This window comes from Rhipicephalus sanguineus, chromosome 9 (genome assembly GCF_013339695.2).
Source record: "Rhipicephalus sanguineus isolate Rsan-2018 chromosome 9, BIME_Rsan_1.4, whole genome shotgun sequence".
Lineage (NCBI taxonomy): Eukaryota > Metazoa > Arthropoda > Arachnida > Ixodida > Ixodidae > Rhipicephalus > Rhipicephalus sanguineus.
This window is the reverse complement of record NC_051184.2, coordinates 140,293,482-140,316,183: the sequence shown is the minus strand read 5'-3', so window position 1 is coordinate 140,316,183 and position 22,702 is coordinate 140,293,482.

Genomic DNA, 22,702 nt, shown 5'->3' with positions numbered 1-22,702 from the left:
CCGCGTGCTTTCGCTGGATAAACTGCGCGGATACTTTGCGCATGCCTCTATTTCGTCTTGTTTTAATTCCAAGCTCTATTCCGTGCAGTATATACCAGAAAAGATGGTCACGCTGTCGCAAAAATTGCCCACAAGAAACGTGTTTACTTACCCCTACCGTGCTAATCTGCAGGCGGAAGACAAGAGATAACAGAGCGTCTAGTGTAATCCTTTCACGACACGCGCTTCGCATCTCATCATAGCTAATTTGATCAGTTGATGAGTTTCCAACCAAGAGTACACTTGTTCAGCCGTGAAAAAACTGAAAATTTTCTGAGTTATTGCTGTTTCATCGTAAAAAAATTTAACTTGGTGTTGTCTATGGGAAAGAGCACATCTGGGCGAAGAAAAAGAATACATTTTGCGGAACTTTATTTCAACATTGACAGCCTAATAAAAATGCCGCGCTCTTGGCTATCGTGAGGCGAATGTTGAGGCAGGACAAAATTACCGACTGATATGTAAAGAAGGAGCAGGAAATAGACTGAAAGACACGAAGGCTAGCGATTCGTCCTACCGGGTGGCTCCCTGTATTGTGATGAGGGAGTAAGATGACTGAAAGAAAATAAAAAAGGATACGCCATGGAGAAAGGAGAGGGCGAGAAATAAAAATTCAGAGCCCTTCCACTGTTGTGAAGACTTAAAAGAAGGAATCCAGCGGCTGCTGCGGCACGTTATGCTGCAGCGGCTTCACGCCATTCGCGCTTCAGTGCGCGTTAGCGCTCCTTCTATTGCCGCTGTTCTTGCTCCGAGCGAATTAAACGCGTCAATACCTTAGCGAGTCCGAAGGCCAACTGCGAGCGCTCGCGCAATCTCTACGTCACAAGAACATGGGGCACAAAAATTGGGCGAAAGTGCCACCGCCGAGCATCGCGAGACTTGTGAAAGAGGCACTGACGGTGGGGAGGGGGCAAGGATCACCTGCTGCAAAGAAGCGAGGAGCGTCGAAAATTGTTGTTCTACGTGTATTTTGTCTACGGACGCCATCCACCAGGACCTAGCCGTATAAAGGTTCCCTCTAAACAAGAAAAGAAGAATACGACAATGTTTAAAGCATGTGATTTAGACCAGTTGTAACTTGTCCGTATAGACCATGTAACACGCCGGTCTACATAGGTGAACAAGCGCCTGACCCAACTGGCACACATAAATGAAAGAACAAAAAAAAATTTATTAAGGTCACCAGATCAACGGAGCAACCTCTTGTAAAAGTGACTTGAAATTGCCTCACATACAGTTGCGCATTTGTTGAAACGATATACTTCAGTGGCATGGCAATATCCTTTCAGCTTGCGCAAGATGCACTCAACGATTTTCTGTTGATCATATCACAATAAAAATATTACTCGCGAAACATTAGTATTTTGCTCTTAACACAGGACATTTTGACAGAACTGCCTGTTGGGTTGGGTTATTTATTTATGACTTTCGAGTGGCTCCAAAAATAAATAAATAAAACTAAGCCATTTCCAGCCCAAGGGAAAGCTGTAGGAACTGCGGAGCACGGATTCGTCTATGTTTCGTATATGATAACTTCGTGTTTATCTGCTCTTTTCTGTTGTTTTTTGTGTTATTATGTGATATTTTATGCCTTTTTCTCTTTCTTTTCTTGTCAATATGTGATTTTTTGCTGTTTTATGCTCTCCTTCCTATACTGTTTTCCTATTGTCTTCTACAGCTTACTGCTTCGAGCGCGCAGCGTCCAAGTCGCTGCGCTGCCGTTTCGCCTCCAGTTCTACCTTCAATACATCTGAGTGTAACTCCCGACGCTGGGCTTTCTCTGCCGATGTGCTGGCTCGCACCAGCAAAAGTAGAGGAGGCGTTGTTCGGACAGAGGAATTAGCCATGCAACAACGCTAGTGTCCACGGGCAAGCAAGCGCAGGCATTCTAAGCGTGATACCTGCTCGGCTAATGGCCATCAAACGTGGGACCTGCGTGACCACAGCGCTAGACGTGAGACTGCGTGGCAAAAACGGGAGACGACGACGGGACGGTCCCGTAGACTGCTCTGCAGTTAAAGTGGCTTTGCTTCCTGACGTTTCTAAAGCAACTTGGTTCCTTCTTCTGTGGCAGTGAGAACGGAGGTGTCGAGGTGCGACTTTTGAGCGTCCTTCATGGTCGAGGTTGGAAGGAGGGATGAAGGTGTTCCCGCGTTTCTGGTGAGGGTGTTGACTGTCTTGAGTTTTTCTTTGGCTGCGTAGAACTGATGGGCTGGCGACGTCAGTCAGGATCGACTTCCCTAAGAACACGCTTTTCTTTGCTCTCTTTCTTTCGTTCTTTAGCTGTGCTTAAACCATGCATTCAAACCGCCGACAGGTTACCTTTGCAACAGTTTCTGTTGTTTTTGTTCCTCTGATTGTACCATGACCCCGACAACAGTGGTTTTGTTAGTTAGTTTCTGTTGTTAGAATATCTGCTCATTTGGAGTAAATTTTGCGGTGTGCATCTTGTGAGTGTTCTGCCGGGAAGCTTTGCTGTCTGTAGAACGTTCTGACGTCATCTTTGTGTTGCTTAATTATTTCGGCTAATTTTTCTTCCCGAATGTATGCAGCCTGACAGTTGGAACATTTCATTTTATCGACGATGTTTGGGGCTTTCTCTTTTCGTGGAGATTCCTTGGGGTGTTGGCAAAAAGAGATTTATTGTTTTTCTCGGTTTCTGGACGACTTTCATGTCTTCTTTCTTGAAGATTCTGCTCATGGTTTCACTGGTACCTTTAACGTAAAGGAAAGACTCGTTTCTGGTAACGTGAGGACGTTCAGGGCTGCGCCTATACTTTGTTTCGTTTTTTAAATGGTATGGGTAGTCATTCGTTTTTTTTTTGGTGGGGGGGGGGGGGGGGAGTAGATGGTTTGGTGAAAAGTGGTTTTCTTTATTTTCTTCGGTCACATTCTAATGTGCAATGCGTTTCGGCTCTTCATATTGCAGTATTGTCTACAGACGCTTTGTGGATGCCACGATTATTTGAGCTTAGGTGGCGGTTTGGTGCGTTGGTTTTGAACACCGAAAACAAGTTAGACACTTACGAAGGAAAGTTGCCGTCAGTCTACATTCACGGTTTCAGCACAGAACAAAAGAAAAACAAGGGAAACCGCTCCTTAACAAGGAATTCATCCGTCTCTGACCGCCACAGCCCATCAATTCTTCGCAGCCAAGCAAAAGCTCGACACCATCATCACCAAAGATGAAGCTCCTTCCCCCATCCTCCTTACCTAAACCATGAAAGGCGCTCAAAAGTTACACGTGCACACCTGCGTTGTCACGGCCCGTGAAGGAGTAACCGTGTTGTTTTGGAAATGTCAGGCAATTCATTTATTTAATAATGTTACCCCTAACGGCCCTCATGTGGAGGACGTTGCGTAGGGGGGGGGGGGGGTATGCAGTCAATAACAAACGTGGTACATATCAAAAGGGACAACAACATGTGACGCAACAATAAAAACTGCAGCAATTCACGTGTGAGGCGTAACATGGAAAGAAATTATGAACAAAAACAATCAACAAAATATTACCGCAAATTTTCATCACTCCCAAGCAGAGCCTAAAACTTCTTCATGTCCGTTTCTGTTGCGAGGTCTCACGGCACATTGTTCTAATTAATGGTGGTGCTAAGATAGAATGAGTTTGCATGAGACGATGAATGGCACTTTACCCGTTTAACTTTGAAGGCATGATCACGTCGTCATCCATCTTTCAAAGCAAATATTTCTAAATTATAACAAACGCGGTTTTTAATTGGAGCCGCTTCTAAGTCATGATATCATGTTAATCATGACTACCAGTGTATTTTATGGTTTCTACACCTTAGCTGAAACGTATAAGTAACTTCCTGTACGCATTAGTTGGCTTCATTCTGTGTTGACAACAAATGGTTTCGTGTAAAAAAGACGGGTCCTTGATTGGTTTTCCTTCTTGTACATAACAAATATACTACGGGCATGCACGCATGAAAGATGCCAATAGCACCTAAGAGCGGCTCTACCTATAAGAAATATCACAGGTGCGCGTTCAAATCTCACACCCAGCGCAGAAAGAGAAGCGGCGTCAGCAAATTACTGTACCCGTTTTCCCCCACCTTTAACGAGGATAATTTCCTTACTGCGGTGCCTCTGTGTGTCAATTCGCGCAGTCACGTACGCTCAGAACAAGCTCTCCTCTTCTGGCTACCGTAATGAAAAAGGCCCTTCAGTTTTCTCTCCATTTCAACACGTCTATTTTTCCCTTCGTGACTTCATTAGAAAGCCGCTCTTCTTCGCGCAGTATACCCACGTGAGAAGCAAGGTTTCCTAATCAGCCTGGGCTTTATGTACGGCGGCACCCTGATTACTGTACTACACTGGAAGCCCACGCACAGTCATGTTTTTTTTTTCTTTTTTTTTTTTTGCTTTGCACGGGACAGTTGCTTAGTGAAGCAGCAGAAGTTGATGCCGTCTCGAGGCAAGGTGAGCGCAAACGCCAAATGACCCGATTTCGAGTGCTTCGTGCGCATTTTCATTTTTCCCTTTGATTATGCATTTGATATTTCTTGTAGTTTTCATTGTCCCACCTAATTGTGACGTAAATCAATTTGTGAGCACCGGTGGCGTTTACTTTCGCCGAGACAGGACAGCGCGTTTGCCGAGGCGAAAAGGAAAATCAAGGCACGAATGAGCTCCGTGTTCCTTTAATCTGTAAAATGGGTCCATCGAGAGCTCTTTTCGTTGCGTTTTATCTCTTTCTTTTGCCTTCGGGTTTACCTGTCGTGTGCTGATCAAATAAATGTTCTGTTTTTAATAGAACAATTTAAGGAGTGATTTCTGCCTATGTGTGGCTACCCCTCTTACATTACACGATATGTTGCCGCCATAAAATTTTCAACAATCACAAAAGCACACAAAGAGACACACGCACAGACCTTAACTTTCTCTGTCTCAGTAATGCATTATAAATGTTCAGGCAAACGAAATGTCCTCGAGTGACAGAAGATGCTTAAATGCGCTTCCTTGCTCAATATTACTTTTCTTTACACAACTCCGATTGTGTGGATGCAATTCAGGAAAAATTTTCAGGTATATGCGGTGTCACGTGCGTAATTATTTAAACATAACACATTATGGTCACTATAGAATTCATTAGCTACAAAAGGTCGAATAAATTCAGGCTCTCAGGCTTAATGTGTTACTAGTCCTAAGAATGACATTGCGAGCGGCTCTGCAGTTTTTGTGATCATGTAGTCTTATTTAATATACAGAAGTTTTAGAGCGAAAGCTGTTATGAGATCATTTCACCGGCCGTTTTTGGTGCCGTAGTTGTCCGCCGCCGCCGCCGCCGCCGCCGCCGCTGCCGCTGCCGCCGCCGCCGCCGCCGCCGGTGTCCGTAACCAGTATCGCTCGAAATAAGAAAAAAAAACGAAATAGGAAAAAAATTCCAGGATGAAACGAGGTTCGAACCTGAGCCCTCTGAGTGGGAGCCCAGTATTCAACCTCTGAGCCATGCCGGTGCTTGAAACTGCTTTGCAAAAGGTCCTATGCAGGCTTCATGTTAGGAAGGAACCACATTAGCATATGCAATATAGCGTGGTAGGAGAGTAAAATAAGCACCAAGCGTCGCACAACGCGAATGCTGTAACCAGGCGTCACACAATGCGGATTGCGCAACGAGTAGGTTGTTGAATGCTTCCAACCCATTACAACGGGCTCTGCCATAATTCTTCATCGTCATCACGCACAGCATCAACGAAGTGCGCTAATGCCTTACATGCGTTTAGCAGGTACCACGGCTCTTCGTAGAATGACGAAAAATGGCACAGTGCCTGCTGCCCTACTTCATTAAAAATTACAATGATTTATAGCGTAGTGGGTTCCTCGCAAGTGCACTTGTATTGGTTGCCAAGGAAGCCCATAAGCGCATGATCCATTTTCTCGGGGTCTCAGTAAAATTACAATGATTTATAGCATAGTCGGTTCCTCGCAAGTGCACTTGTATTGGTTGCCAAGGAAGCCCGCAAGCGCATGATCCTTTTCGTCGGGGTCTCAGTAAAATTACAATGATTTAGGGCGTAGTGGGTTCCTCGCAAGTGCACTTGTATTGGTTGCCAAGGAAGCCCATAAGCGCATGATCCATTTTCTCGCGGTCTTAGTAAAATTACAATGATTTATAGCATAGTCGGTTCCTCGCAAATAGTCACTTTCAGCAACGTATGTTATACAGCATGACGGGAGAGGGAAATAGCGACCGGGCGTCACCCAATGCAAATTACATAAATAGTGGGCCGTTTAAAGCTTCCAACCCATTACAAAGGACTGAGCCATAATTCTTCATCGTCATTAGTCGTCGCGTCAACAAAGTGCACATAATGCCTTACAGACGTGTAGCTGGTGCCTCGTTTCTCCACATAATGACGAATAATGGCTTAGTAGGTGCTTCCCGACTTCACAAAAATTCTGATTTATTGCGTAGTGGGTACCTTTCTAGTGTAGTTGTATTGTAGCCCCAAGAGAGCTTACAACGGGCTCTAGAGACGCCGCTCTTCCAGCTTTCGCTGTGACTGTGCTGCGGTTTCAGTGCAGGCCTGGCGTTTTTTTAAGCGGTGGAATTATTTAAAATATTAAATACTGGATTTTACGCCCAGAATACAGAATAATGATAATCGTGCTGGACTGCATCTAGATATTTACTAGGGGTGTGCGAATATCAGATTTTTCGAATACGAATCGAATACGAATATCCACCTTCGAATATCGAATCGAATATCGAATATCAAAGGAAAAATGCCTCCACAGTAACACTATTTTATTTAACATGTAGCTATTTGAAAAAAAAAAAAACATTAACAGCCTGACTGGCAACAAAACATACACTGCTATCTCCAGAACACAATGTCCAGGCTAGCACAATGCACATCACAACGCAAGCAAATATCACGGCACAATGAAAGTAATGACTAGATGTTATGAAGAAATATGAGTTGCTCCACGTGATAAGGTAGCAGGCGCTCCCTTCTAACAGAGACAACCCCCTCCCCCCTCCCCCCCTCCCCCCCTCCCCCCCTCCCCCCCTGCCACTGAAAAGGCACGCTCGCTTGGAACAGAAGTGGCTGGTATAGGGAGGTACATGGGGCAAAGCATTGCCAGACTAGGGTATCTGAAGGTGCCTACAGTCCGCCAGCAGTCACATGGGTCACTGTCTTTCTTCAGAAGTGGTCCCGCATAGTGAACGAGTGGTAGTGCGGCACGTTACGGGTGCATAATATTGAAAATGTACGGTTACATGATCGCCAACAGCGCTACACGTCGGAGATGCACCAGCAATAAATCATACGTATTGGGGCGCTCGTCGCAGGCAGATATTGTGCCCCCGTGTACTTACGATGTGTATCGCTCCTCTCGGCAACGTTTTTAGCTATACGAACGCAGCAGAAATGTGGAAGACGAGTTATTTTATGCATGATAATCGAATCGCATATTCGAATTTTTCAAATATTCGAAGTTATCGAATACACGATTTTCGAATCGAATACGAATATTTCGAATGTAATATTCGACGAATATTCGAAACTTTCGAATATTCGCACACCCCTAATATTTACCGAATGGGGTCCATTGCTTTGCTCGAAAATCGGTGTATATACGGGTGGTTTTTCATTTCATCCACATTGAAATGCGGCCGTCCTGGCCAAGAATCGGACGGGCGCCCTCCTGTTCGGCAGCAAAACGCTGAAGCTTTCAACTCAACATAGCGGGCCGGTGGCGGAACGCCACAATATCTGTTGACATTAGGCGGTTACCAATTGGTTAGTCTTAGCAAGCATTTTATAACTAATAAAGATGTCCGGCTTAAATGAAAGAACTAATGAAGGCAGATATTATATATTTGACACTGAAGACCAGGCGAAATCCGCAGAGGTCAGGGAGGTCAACCAGAAAAGCGTCCGGTTAGTTACCCTACGCTGGCAAAGTGGGAAACGGGTATATGAAGATGAGAAAGTGGGAGGAAAGTAACTGAGCAGTGAATACGCTTACGCGTCTGAGACTGCACACTATTCAGGTTTTCGCACGAGCCAGTCGTGCTCAAGAAGCGCCATCGTGTCTTCACTGCCTTGTGAGCCGACTACCGATTGTAACAGTGTTCCAGCAGCATACAAAGAAAGACGCATAATTATCTAGTACGCCCTTCTTTTGGGACTGTTCAGCTTGTCGTTGAAGCATTACCCTAACGTTAACGTGCACGTTAACAATGACGCAAGCTATGTTCAACGTACGCAGGCCGGCTGTTTTCTGCACCCTTCCAGTTGTCTACCGCGTAGGTGCGAAATAGAGGAAGGGAGTCGCCGGTGGAGCATGCCATTATGACCTTTGACAACTCAGGCACATTCGAATTGCGTGCGACACGAGAAGAAGAGTTGCCGAGTGTTGGCGAAAAAGAGCGACAAATATTTGAGCTCTTCGAAAACTTCCAGCGAATCATTCGGCAGCTATTACAGCGACTGATTCGTTGTCCCTTTGGTCATCTCACACTTCATCTTGAGAGTCAATTATACTATATACATTGAAATCATTACTCCCTGTAAACATTAGTCCAACACTTTCGTGACCGCACCTATTCCCATCGATAGTATGTTATCGATGACTTCAATATCAAGTTTTGGCACTCTCTGAGCGGTTCTGGACAGCTAACGCAATGCAAAGCATCAAATAACATGCTCTTTATCAGCTTTGTTTGCGAGTTTGTCTTTTCCACCGCGGGGAGATTTTTAAAGCTCGTTCGCAGTCGGGTAGGTGAGCGCTCGTTGTTTCAGACTTCGCGTCGACTCCGCTCGCGGGCGCTCCACAGAAACGGCGAATTTCGACGGATTCCGATTAATATGAGCGGGAATCTCTGGATGATGGTAGCACCACAGACACGGAAGACGACTTCGATTCGCCAGGCTTCAGTATGGACGGCGAAAGTGCGTCAAACCTCCCCGGAACATCAGCAGCTATCCGCCGGTAAGTTTCGTCTTCTCCTCGGATCGTTTTATCGCTGCCGCGCGTCGACGTAAACGTATTCGGTGCGTTCTTAAAATAACAGCTGTTATCTGCAAGGTGTTAACTTCATTCGGGCGGGAGCATTTGGTGCCGGCTGCAGAAAGAGCACAATTCTCTTCGCGAAGACGGCGCGGAGCGGACTTTGACCCAATGCTACGGTGTCCTGCGCGGCGGCGTCTTCGTGTTGTTTTTTACCGCAGAAGTCGTCAGAGAGATATGCAACCACACAGATAAGTATGCGTGGATGCATACTTTCGAAAAGCCAACATACAGTGAGAGGGACGGATCCATGGAGGGAGGTTACTGAAGAGAAGATGAGCAGTTCGTCTCACTCCATGTGTACATGGTAATCTTTCAAGTCCCGCGCTTGCATTGGGGTTGGTGTCGACGACACATATTTCGAGGCCTTCGTCCCCCATCAGTGATGCCACGGAAAAGGTTCAAGGCTTCTTGAGTGTCTCTGATCTGAAGAAGACGACCGTCGCATCCCACGAAAATCTTCACCACGTGTCTTCTCTATTGCAGCACTTGAACGATTTTTCTACGCTATCTTTTAACCCCGTCGGAACCTTTCAGTGGATGAGAAAATGGTGAAATGTGAAGGTCGGTATGGTATTCGGCAGTATACGAGCGAGAAAGAGGTCAATTGAGGGTGCAATTATGTATTTTTGCAGATTTGGAACAGGCTGCACTGTTCATTTCAACAAATACACAGGAAAATTGAAAAATACCAGAACTGCATTGAAAAATACCAGAACTGCAAACTATGCTAGGAAAGTTGAACAGAAAAAAAAAATTTTTCCCGAAACATTCGCAGCCAGCCTTTGTTTCACCGCGTCGAGAACCTGCATCGCGCGGTGGCATGATAGGCACTAGTGCCTATATTATTGTATTTATATATATAATCTTTGTACTTACATAGCTTATATTTCCACTATTATTCTACGAGGGCTTTGCGTTCAAAACGTATATTTCGATTTTTTTTAAATGTTCAACCTTTGCAGAATAGCATTGATGTTTTTATGAATCTTTCTTTGTTTCTGATGCATTTTTCTTTCTTTGATAATTTTTTATTATATTCGAAATAAATTCGTTGTTTCAAATTAATACTGTTGGAAAGACCAATTCTTTCTCTATCGTTTGATACCCTACACTTTAGCATCAAGTATATTCTGTGGCAAGGAAAAAAGATTTCCTGGACTAGCAAAAAACAACCGATTTTTCCGCGGTCACGAAAGTGCTAATGCGATTGCTACGGGTGCCAGGAACGTAAACGAGATGGCTGACTTATTCGCGCGAATGTCCCGTGATGGTCCTATTTTGCCAATTATGCCGATTACTGCTTATTCAAGCGAAAAGATTCAGAATTTTTTTTTCTTCTTGAAAATTCATCAAAGGTTAAGTTAACTAATCCAGAATTTTTGCACTTCCGCTTCGCATAGGATAATAAATGGTGTTCCACACGTAAATTGGGAGTATCCATCAAAAAATTATGAAGTCGTGTTCCACCGCTTAATTTTTAAATAAACAGGTCTGGTCTGGTGTCCTCCCCGTTATGCCTTAGCTGTAACGAACTGAAAAACATCGATCATTTTATGCTAAGCTGTCGTCGATTCAAAAAACAAAAAAAGAGAAGTACTTCGAAATTTACTTTTAAAAACCAGGAATTCCACTAAGTACTCTAAATATTATTTCCCTTGGCGCTGCTTCATTGAAACATATTACCAGGAACGCCTGCGGGGCCCTCTGTGAATTCCTGGGCGACAAAAGGAGATTGCCTTGTTAATTCACTCATCAGCTTTAGTGATTCGAATCTTTGGAAAACCAGAACATTTTCAACTATGTATTAGGAATTATTATTTTTTATTCATTCAAATTCCTCATTCATTTATGTAATCAATAATTTTTCCCGTGTCACTAAAATTACGATATTCTATTTCCAAAAAGGTGATCTTTCCCTTTCCCTTCCTTTTTCTTAATGTTTTCACTTACGTTAACCGCCGGCTCCTTGGCCGATCCTCCATAGTGCGTAGGAGTCAGTTTTATGGAACGAGCAAGCAAGCAAGCAAGCAAGACGCGTTCTTCAAGTGTTAGAGAAATATTTCCCTTACCGGTTGGTTTACAGGGCACAAGTTCGTCCAGCTTAAGCTACTTAATTAAAGCGAGTCTTTTCAACTGTACCTGACGATATGCACCTGCCTTGTCAGAGTTAACGCAATAAAAATTAACCAACGAGCCAAATGCATGAGATGGAGACGAACGACCTAAGCGACGGAGTATACTTAAAGGCATAACCTTAACGCACAGAACACACAGGTAGGCACAAATCCATGCACTTAGGACAAGACTGTTTGCAGATAGAGAAAAGATGTAATTTCAGATGAGATAAGCAAAGGCAGCAACCGGTTAATGTCTATTCCGGCGTGGCTGCAGAAACACTGAAAGGCCGCAAAAGTGAGATACGCATGGAATAAATCAATACAAAAATTTTAAAGAAAGCAGAAGCATAAAATGGCCTCAGTGTCCGTACAAGAAGCAGCAGTCAGGGTTCTCGGGTGCGATGTAAAAGAAAGTACAAAGAATATTACCTAATGAATCATCTCTTGCCCTTCAGGGATCGAAGGATGGACGTGGCTCCGAGAAGCATACAGACCGCTTAGCTGTTCGCCACGTGAAAGTAGTGTTGATGATGCGATCAGAAAAACGTATCTCAAATCGTTTGTCTCTGCGACCAGCTCAAGCCATGGTACACTGAAGAAAAGAAAAAAAAAACGCCAGGCCTGCGCTGAAACCGCAGCACAGTCACAGCGAAAGCTGGAAGAGCGGCATTTCTAGAGCCCGTTGTAAGCTCTCTTGGGGCTACTAATACAAGTACACTAGCAAGTTACCCACTAAGCCATAAATCACAATTTTTGTGAAGTTGGTAAGCACCTACTAAGCCATTATTCGTCATTCTGCGGAGAAGCGAGGCACCAGCTACACGTCTGTAAGGCATTATGTGCAATTGTTGACGCGATGACTGATGACGATGAAGAATTATAGCTCAGCCCTTTGTAATGGGTTGGAATCTTTAAACGGCCCACCAGTTATGTAATTTGCATTGGGTGACGCCCGGTCGCTATTTCCCTCTCCCCGTCATGCTGTATAATATAAAGACGGGGAGAGAGACGGAGGAGGGCGAAGAAATTTACTGAGACCTCGAGGAAATGGATCAGGCGCTTATGGGCTTCCTTGGCAACCAATACAAGTGCACTTGCGAGGAACCCACTACGCTCCAAATCATTGTAGTTTTACCGAGACCCCGAGGAAATGGATCATGCGCTTATGGGCTTCCTTGGCAACCAATACAAGGGCACTTGCGAGGAACCCACTACGTTATAAATCATTGTAATTTTTGAGAAGTAGGGCAGCAGGCACTGTGCCATTTTTCGTCATTCTACGCAGAGCCGTGGTACCTGCTAAACGCTTGTAAGGCATTATGCGCACTTTGTTGATGCTGTGCCTGATGACGACGAAGAGTTATGGCAGAACCCTTTGTAATGGGTTGGAAGCATACAACAACCTACTCGTTGCGCAATTCGGATTGTGTGACGCCTGATTACAGAATTCGCGTTGTGCGACGCTTGGTGCTTTTTTTTACTCTTCTACCACGCTATATTGCATATGCTAATGTGGTTCCTTCCCATATGAAGCCTGTATAGGACCAAAACGCGTTCTTGGGCTAGTTGGTGCATGGTCTGACAAAAATTTGGAGGCACAAAGGAACCAGTCCTGTCATTTCTTGTCCTTGTTCCTTTGTGCCTCCAAATTTTTGTCTGTATAGGACCTTTTTGCAAAGCAGTTTCAAGCACCGGCATGGCTCAGAGGTTGAATACTAAGCTCCCACGCAGAGGGCTCAGGTTCGAACCTCGTTCCATCCTGGAATTTTTTTCTTATTTCGTTTTTTTTTCTTATTTCGAGCGATACTGGTTACGGACACCGGCGGCGGCGGCGGCGGACAACTACGGCGCCAAAAACGGCCGGTGAAATGATCTCGTAACAGCTTTGGCTGTAAAAAGGATGTGATAGGATACAAAAAGCATTTTATATTTTGGAAATACACACACTGCGCTGTCTTATCAGGACGCAACGATACCAGATTTTTTCATGGACGAACCTTAATTCGCGAAGCGTGGATGCATTTCTCGTTTCAATCGGTTACTCGTTAATGGCTGCATCCGGGTGCAGCTCTAATGGAGTTGTGCTCCCGCATCAGCAAAAAGCACGCTGACCATTTTTCCTTCCCACAAATGCTCTCTGTTTGCTTTGTCTTAATGAACCGCTGAGATTTTCTCTTCTTGCACATCGGCTGATGAGCCTCGTGGGGCCTGGACGAGGTTATAAACGTAACGCAATGCTCTTGATTGCTTGTTTCAACATCAGAAACTACCTACGCCACCACCTCCCCTCAACCACTTTATCTCCAAATCTCCAAGAACAAAAGCAATGGTCGCGGAAATCTCTTGTCGAGAGGAGTGGTGTCACTTTGTACAAGCATCTCCGCTTCCTAACGATCATTGTTCGCCGTCTTTTTTGCGTTCTTCTTCTCGAAGAATATGTTTGTTTTTTGCTTATTCTTGTCTTTCCAACACTATATGCAGAACGACCAGTAATGAGCATGCCAGGCTAATGGCACGATCCCTGTGCCACGAAATTTTGCGGTACGTTAAGCAAATGATGTGTGTTTCAGCATTCCTGGATTAGCCGGGTGAGTACTCTAAATTTTATGGTAATTGTCGGAGCCAGTTTCTTTTAACGCAATCAAATCAGAGAATACTAAGAAGTTAAATCACCGAACAGTTGATGACGAAAGTTCAGCCAGTTTAAGCGTGTCTTTAAAGGCTGATTAGTGAGAATAACGGTGTAAAATCTTCCGACGTGGAACAAGCATTGAAAAAGACAAAATTACATACGCTTAACCTAACCAAGCGATTATAACGAAGTCCGCTAGTGAAGGCAGATAAGCTTTCGAGAGTCGCGGGAATGAAAACTTCACTAGGCTAGCAAACCCACTGGTAATGAAGAAAGTTGCGCCAGCCGGAGTACTTTAGCAAATGGATGCATTATCGCTAGCCTAACTATTATAAACGGGTGAGGATGTATTTTCTTGTTCTCGAAGTTTGTTGGGTCTAAATGATTCCTCTGTGCTGCATCTCCTGAAATTAAAGTTACGCCTTCTAGAAGCACGACAAATACAACAAAACGGGAGCTTTAGACACACCTAATTTTTATTTCGAACGCAACCGTCGAAATATCTGGCTACGTTTCTTCTAGTTATTTCACGAACTCGCGGAATTCAAACTTCGATCACTTGGCAGAGAACTTTTAATGGATGCCGCAAAGCTGCTGCAGTCCCCGAAAGAAATGTTAATAATAGGAAACGAGGTGGCGCACCTCGAGCGCAAATCTTCTCGCAAGCTCTGTAAGTGGTTTGATTTTTCTTTCCTCTTACATTCCTTATACCATTCCTTGTACATTCCGCCTTCACTTTCCTTAGTCATCTATGATTGATTCTGTTTCGCCTATTTTTCCTTGTACCCTTTAAGGAAGGAAAAAAGAAGGCGGGAGCGTCGCGTGACTAATCTTGAAGCCTAGTCATAAAAATACTGTGGTTAATGTAGCCCTAATGTAGTTCTTGTGTAGATCGTGGTGTTCTTCTAAATCCCGCGCTTAATGCAGCTCCGCTACCGTGAAAACATGGGGAAGTGCGTAGCACGGGCAGCAAAGCCACTCCCTTGACAATCGCGGGCCTGCCGAGGCAGTGGAGCCCTCTCGCGCGCCGCTGGTATCAGCCCCATCCTGCAGAAGGGTTTTTCACGATTTTAGGCAAAGTATTGCGATATTGCGATCAATTGGTGGTTATTTCTTTAGTTTGTAATATTTTAGACCTAGTTAGCTTACTTCTCCCTGGTTTTTATCATTGTTAGTTTTGTTTTAGTCTGTATCGATTCAATAGACCACTGGAGCTCGTAAAGTGCTCCGTACTTAAACGTTTAGGGAGACATAGTCCCTGGCCACGTGATAGACAAGTGCTACTATTGGTCGGCTCGTTTTAGTTGCGCCTGCTGCGGGCGCTGCGGGGGCCTAATCCTACCCTGGAGCACGGAGTGTTCTGGAGGCACCGCGCACTGGTCGGAAAGGGAGGCGTCAGAGGTTGACTTGCCGATGCTTGCGGAATCCTGGGATGCTCCTTGCTAGTTTTTAGCAGCGCAGCTGCTTAAGCCGGGCGTAATGTGTCTGCTGAATCCGGAAACTATTATCATTGTCAACCGGCGCACGCTTTTCCCGTCTTGTTCTTCATGTTCTGCTTCGCTACCTGAACATATGCGCCGATTTGTCCAGCGTGCAGATAGAAGACGAGGGAATTAGTACAGAGAGAGAGAAAGAGAGAAAAAAACATGGTTGATCCCTCCATCATAGGAATCGGAATAACACGAAAGTGAAACGTACCCTTTTAGAAGTAACTGAATGTTTACGCTACATTGATATGAGAGACCTTGCACAATGTATATTGATGTCTGGCAACTATAGTTTAACGTGGATGCACCCACTTTCATGCTTGGTGGTACATCTCCATGCCGACGACTAACGTCTATGTTCAATGATTAAACAAACCCTTGTGGTAGCTGTAGTAGTTAGCGGTGAAAGAGTAATCAGACAACGAGTTGTGATAGCCAGAAGAGCATCGCATATTGAACGCAGAATTTGGTCGCCATCCTGCGAGAGTTTAAAATGTGATTGAGCACCACGGCCGCACTAGAGGGAAACGCAAAGCGCGTCGTGCCGCCCCAGTAGCCCGGCCGCAATTTTTCTCGGGGCGAACGCGTAGGCGGGGAACGCGGTGTTACAGACAGGTGAGGCAGGCGCGCGTCGCAGAGCTATTTTCGGTTTGATTAGCGTGGTGCTATGAGCGAGGCCGACGCTTTTACGACGCTTGCGTTAAGGTCACCACCTCGCGGTGTGTTAAGGCATTGACAAAATTGCACTTCTATGGAAAACGCGCCGAATGGGACGAACGTGTAACGCGTGGCAGGTACTAATCGCGGAAGCCACAGTAATGACGAATTACTTTACTTTGCCGCTCCCAGAGGGCGACACCACCCCACCGACCGGGAGAGTGGTAGATATAAAGGGCGCGTTTGTAAAGGCTCTAGAGTCTGTGACCGTGGCGCAGTGGATAGCGCGCCCGGCATCTGTTGTTGCGAACCGAGCGGTCGTGGGTTCGGTGACGGAACTTCTTTTCTTTGCCATCTGATCGTGTACATTTTTTCGACGTCATTTCCGTGACGGAAATACGTCACTGAATTCTTGGTGGACCCCGGCATAAAAAACTTTCGTGTTAAAATATGGAGAAAGAAACGGGAGAAAGAGAGAAAAAGATATAAAGACAGAGAGAGACAGAGATACAAAGAAACATACACAAAAAATATGTAGAAAAAAAAATCACAGCATATTTACGCAGTGAATGATGAAGAGTGCGCGAAGCTCCGGGGCATCATTAACCGCGAATCCACCCGTACATTGCGCACTCGATCATGCAAAGACGTGACAACGTGTGTGTAAAGTATATACAAAGTTGTTTATTAATCACACTGCGTATATGGTGTTGAGATGTGGGCGGCGTTTTCCTTTCATTACGACCGCCTTGTGACCGGTGAAATGTAAAGCCAAAGGTTCTTGTATGCTTCCAACCTGAAATTTCAGAAGACGAGGTCAATGCAAGTCCCTGTGATCGAGCCTGAAGGAAGTGCGGAGCTGGGCCGCCTTCTTTGTTTCTCTTCTGTTTTCCCTTTCTTTTCTCCTCTCTCTTTATCTTTTCGTTTTTTTTTCTATTTAATTATGTTTATTTCTATTTTTCTTCCTACTTTTTTATTTTTTCTCTCTATTTCACGCTCCACTTTTCATCATTCATTTCGTGGATATTCTGTAATTCTGAAATTTTCCTCACTGGCATCATCATCAAGGCGCTCGAAGAACAAGAGGAAGAAGACTTCTCTGTCGCGAGCGCTTCCAGTACTATAGCGTGTCACAACAAAGGAGGGACATGGCTCGACCCTAAGGAGCTTCGCGCCTAAAAGAAAGACAGCAAGCATAGCCTTAGCAAGGTTTGAAAAGGGAAGTGAGGGTGAGGAGGACGGAAAGTAGGAGAGCCACGCAACCAGCTGCGCCGCTTTCTCGGTCTTCGCACCACTAGTGTACATGTGTCCCAATTTTCTCATTTCCTACATGCATGTACCCTTTTTACCTGTGGAATCGTACCTGCTGCTCAATTTCACACCCTCCTTGAACCGAAAATACGCGGGAATCTTTTTCCTTCTTTCTTCTACAAACTCAACAAATAGCTTTCACTTGTTCCGGCTCTTCCTGCTTAACACATCACTACATCTGCGGCTTTAACCACCGCATCTTCCTACGCGGCCTCGCAATTACCAGGTGTTTGATTACATTGCAGCATTATCTTTTTACCTTCTCATCATTTTTACTAGGTTTCTGTTGATGTTCACTTTTAGAAATGGGTGTGTTTTGGTTGAGATTCAAAATTGAATTGCTTTGTGCAAAGGCTATAAAATGTTCCTGTTGCTCCCATTAGTATAATATATTACAGCGAAAGCTGTTATGAGATCATTTCACCGGCCGTTTTTGGCGCCGTAGTTGTCCGCCGCCGCCGCCGCCGCCGCCGCCGCCGGTGTCCGTAACCAGTATCGCTCGAAATAAGAAAAAAAAAACGAAATAAGAAAAAAATTCTAGGATGGAACGAGGTTCGAAGCTGGGCCCTCTGCGTGGGAGCCCAGTATTCAACCTCTGAGCCATGCCGGTGCTTGAAACTGCTTTGCAAAAAGGTCCTATACAAGCTTCATGTCGGGAAGGAACCACATTAGCATATGCAATATAGCGTGGTAGAAGAGTAAAATAAGCACCAAGCGTCGCACAACGCGAATTCTGTAACCAGGCGTCACACAATCCGAATTGCTCAACGAGTAGGTTGTTGAATGCTTCTAACCCATTACAGGGGGCTCTGCCATAATTCTTCATCAGGCACAGCATCAACAAAGTGCGCATAATGCCTTACATGTGTTTAGTAGGTACCAACGCTCTCCGTAGAATTACGAAAAATGGCACAGTGCCTGCTGCCCTGCTTCTAAAAAATTACAGTGATATATAGCGTAATGGGTTCCTCGCAAGTGCACTTGTATTGGTTGTCAAGGAAGCGCATAAGCGCATGATCCACTTCCTCGGGGTCTCAGTAAAATTACAATGATTTATAGCGTAGTGGGTTCCTCGCAAGTGCACTTGTATTGGTTGCCAAGGAAGCCCATAAGCGCATGATCCATTTCCTCGGGGTCTCAGTAAAGTACTTCGCCCCCCCCCCCCCCGTCTCTCTCCCACGTCAACGTATGTTATACAGCATGACGGGAGAGGGAAATAGCGACCGGGCGTCACCCAATGCAAATTACATAACTGGTGGGCCGTTTAAAGAGTCTAACCCATTACAAAGGGCTGAGCCATAATTCTTCATCGTCGTCAGTCGCCGCGTCAACAAAGTACACATAATGCGTTACAGACGTGTAGCTGTTGCCTCGCTTCTCCGCAGAATGACGAATAATGGCTTAGTAGGTGCTTCCCAACTTCACAAAAATTGCGATTATGGCGTAGTGGGTACCTTTCTAGTGTACTTGTACTGTAGCCCCAAGAGAGCTTAACGGGCTCTAGAAACGCCGCTCTTCCAGCTTTCGCTGTGACTGTGCTGCGGTTTCAGCGCAGGCCTGGCGTTTTTTATTGCTCTTACTGTTGAATAAACATTGTATACACAGTTAGGCTGATTTGCAGTACTGCAAAGTGGATGTAAAATCCACCATATTGAAGCACAGAAAAGCGAAGACAGAAAAAAAAGAGAAAAAGGCGGGCTATGCGCTTTCGTGGAGTACTACTTTAATATAAGGTGCAAAAAATATCAAGCAACCTACTTGGGAGAAACGTGCATTTAGTAAAAAGGATTTAAAAAATAGCTTTTCGCGAAGCTAAGTGCAGACTTGCGTAAAGCAAAGCTTTTTTATGCTGCTTCCTCGCTGTCTTCAGAAATCTATCTGTAAACCATATTGCAGAGCGGAGACGAAGGTCTGTGTTGGCTCAGAGACTTGACGTTGCGAAGTTGTACTTGCATGGATGCATGATGCACAAGATGAGTTGGTTACAACTGTCTACGTACATTGAGCTTAATTTCAGATATTTTATTACCTCTCTTTGCTTCGGCGATAGTTGCCTCACCGAAAACCGCAAAACATGTCCAGACGTGCCGTGTAAAAGCAAGAAAATAAATTTTACTAGCTTTCCCAAAGCGACACAAAAGAAGACTAAGAAAGAATAGAGTAACCGAATAATTCGAGTTATGTTTAGGGGTGGCACCACGCCCTTTGTACACAAGCAGGTGACACATGAGGCGCGTAATATTTTTTCTTTAGGTTTGCCGACTTCCGTGCATTAGGCGAATTCCTTTAACCTTTTAGGGGTTGTCGTTTCATTCTTCTGATTGCGTAGTGAAAGTGTGCTATCGTTACATTCCAAAGTTTTTATGTACACACGAAAGACAGCCAGCCAGTGGAATAAGGTAATGGATGAAATGACTTTTGTGTGTGTCAAGCCACAAGGCCAACAAATCACGTCACCAAGGCACCGTGCCTTCTCATGGTTCAGCGCAGACGAACGCCTCCTCGATCAGTGGTTCTCGACCTCCTAGTTGTCACGGAATCTTTTTCTACATCCACAGCTCAGAGACGTGAGCAACATTCAGTTTCTCCTTATTCACCCCTCCCTCATTATTGTCCCCCTCTATTTGACTCATCGACCTTGAAAAAAATCTTTTTTTTTATGCAAGAACATGTACAGTAGCATGCAAACTTAATCACGTAGTTTTTAATGCGTAGTTCTTTAGATGCAATTTGCCGGCTGGTACTTAACCTAGATTGTTAAGGGTTGCTAAAAAATAACGGAGCATTGAGAAAGTTTGGGTTGCTCCTAAACAAACAAAGTTGAAAAGTTTCGTTCACAATCAAATGTCGCTCTCCCTACCAGTTTCGTTCTACTTAAAGGCAAACGAAAAAAAAAAGGAAAAAGCTTCGTCTTCCTCTGTAAGTAAGATAACGAAATTGAGTGACTGCATTTCCCGCTCGCTTTTCAACAACTGCGGGTCTCTAGAGTCGGACCCAATAAGATTTTGCTCAATTTATTTACGTATTAGGAGAAAAAAATAACAGGGTCCCTTGCGCATTTGCCTAAGACAACTACATTCAGGTGTGGCTATCTTACCTGGTACTTTATGCCAGGCTAACGCCGCTTTCTAAACTTTTTTCTACACGAATGCCACATATTATGAAGTGCATGCAGAGTTCGCGTGGTTACGTAATATTTTGGGCATTTTTACGTTTTTACGCCCGCGAACGCTGCAAAGAGGAGGTGGGCCCGCAGCTCGTGCGGTCGCGTATTATTTCCTGTACCTCACAACGTGACCTTGAAGCATAGAGATATAAGACTGTCGCTTTAAAACGACTAAGTAAGCTTATATCAACAAAATCCTTGCTCGAAGCTGTAGTGCACAAATATGACGTTTTTTTAGGAATAAAGGTGTCAACCAGTAGGCCTAGTTATGTTTCTTTAACGGAATAACAATTTGTGGACACAACTGCATGAAGAAAACAATTCAACTGCATTCGAATGCAATACATATGCTTTTCACTGTTCCATCATATCTGCTACAGACTAGGCAGGGCTGAAATCTATAACGCCACAGTAATCTGATAGAATAATGTCAACACCACCTCCACCATTCGCTCGCATCTTGCGCGTTTGGCAGTTAAATACGGCCCCAATTTTTTGGGTAAGGCGGGTTTACTGACGAAATTGTTACCGATAAAGATTAACAAGGATATCTTTTCTCACGTCAACTCACTGCACCGTTGCTGGTAAATCTTTAAGAGGTTACCAGCGAAGAGGGACCGCTAATGTCCTAGCTTGTACGTTGTGAACCTTGCGTGAACCTATGTGACTGGCTTTTTTCTTTAGGAGTCTCCGTGGCGATGAATAAATGACCGTGATAATCAACCATGCGCTTCGTCGATTTGCAGACGATCGAGCGAGATCCCAGTTCATTAGCTTGACAAATTGGTCTTGTGTTTCCTGACCCTGCTGTTATCTGGGAATGGCCGTGTACAGATACAATCTTTCGGTGTGCTAACGTTTCACGTTGTTGCTGCTTCGATATATATATATATATATATATATATATATATATATATATATATATATATATATATATATATATATATATATATATATTGTAAAGAAGAAACAGAGAAACAAGAGACAACGCCCGTTCGTGGGCCGGCTGTTCTTATTCTCCCCTGCTTCTTCTGTCTCGTCTTCCAGTATCCGAGCGCGCGCTCCCGCCCCAGCGGCGCTGTCTTCCTTACACTCGGCCACTACTGCGATGTAGCATGACGAGCTGCCGAAATGTCTCTGGTGGGCGAAACTGACTGCACCTTAGCGGTCTTTGTAGATATCGGTTCAGCTGCGACTTGGTCCGATCAGGTGCCAACGATGCCTCTGGCGGTCGGCATTGGCTGTGTCGTAGGGGTTGCTGGTCTTGGCCACGCTGGCATCTGGCATGGAGAGCTGCAGATGGCGACTCAGGAGGGCGCCATAGGCTTTGCTGTCGTGGTCGTAACGGCGTAGGTGGTTTGCTCTGAGGAGGCTGCCGGAACAGCATCCGAGAAACCATAGGGGCTGGCACGGCTTGTCGGTGTGTCATTCCCACGTCTTTCTGAAGGCCGGTTGAATATGAGTCGTGGTCACCACAGGGAGGACAGTGAGGACCATCGTAAGAAAATATTTTCCATGACTGTGGGGAGATCGAGAAATCATTTTCTTCAGCCGCATTTTCCACGTTAATGACGGGGATTCCATCTTCCTCACTTTCGGTGTCGTCCAACAGTTCCGGAGGCGGTCCTTCTGGTACACCGGGTGCCTTGAGTGGGTCCAACGAAGACGTCTTCGGAATAGATGGCACGTCAACAGGCGGATGGAGTAGCGACGCCGCAACAATGTTGCGCTTGTCCGGAAGAACCTTCTCGCTCGGTGGAAGGTGATCGTGTGCCGAAGACTGCTGTGCAATCTGGGGAAGCTGCTCCGGTGGGTCTACGAGCACGTTTATGGTTGCCATGGGCTCTTTCGATGCTCGTTCCGTGTCAGGCACGACAGGAGCTGGAATCACCACGTGCACCTGTAGCAACGGCGAAACTTGGGGCCTAGTCTTTAACTGGGTCGGATGAGGTGTGCCTACGGAGGCCGTTCTATGGTGTTGGTGAGCTTGGTCTCCGAGGGAGGGCACGTTGGTGGACTCCCAAACAGCAGCGTCGAGGAGGTGCGCCTCACCCTTCTCATCCGCGGTAGAGAATGGGTCGGCAGTGGGGCTATGAAAAAGCGGGCAAAACAGACGCGTCAACTTCGCACACCACTCCGACCACGATCGCTGCCGGACACCTTCGTAGGCATGCCATGCCTTGGCAGCATCGCGAAGGCGGTCGATGGCAATGAGCCATTTTTGATGGTCCGACCAAGCGTGGTG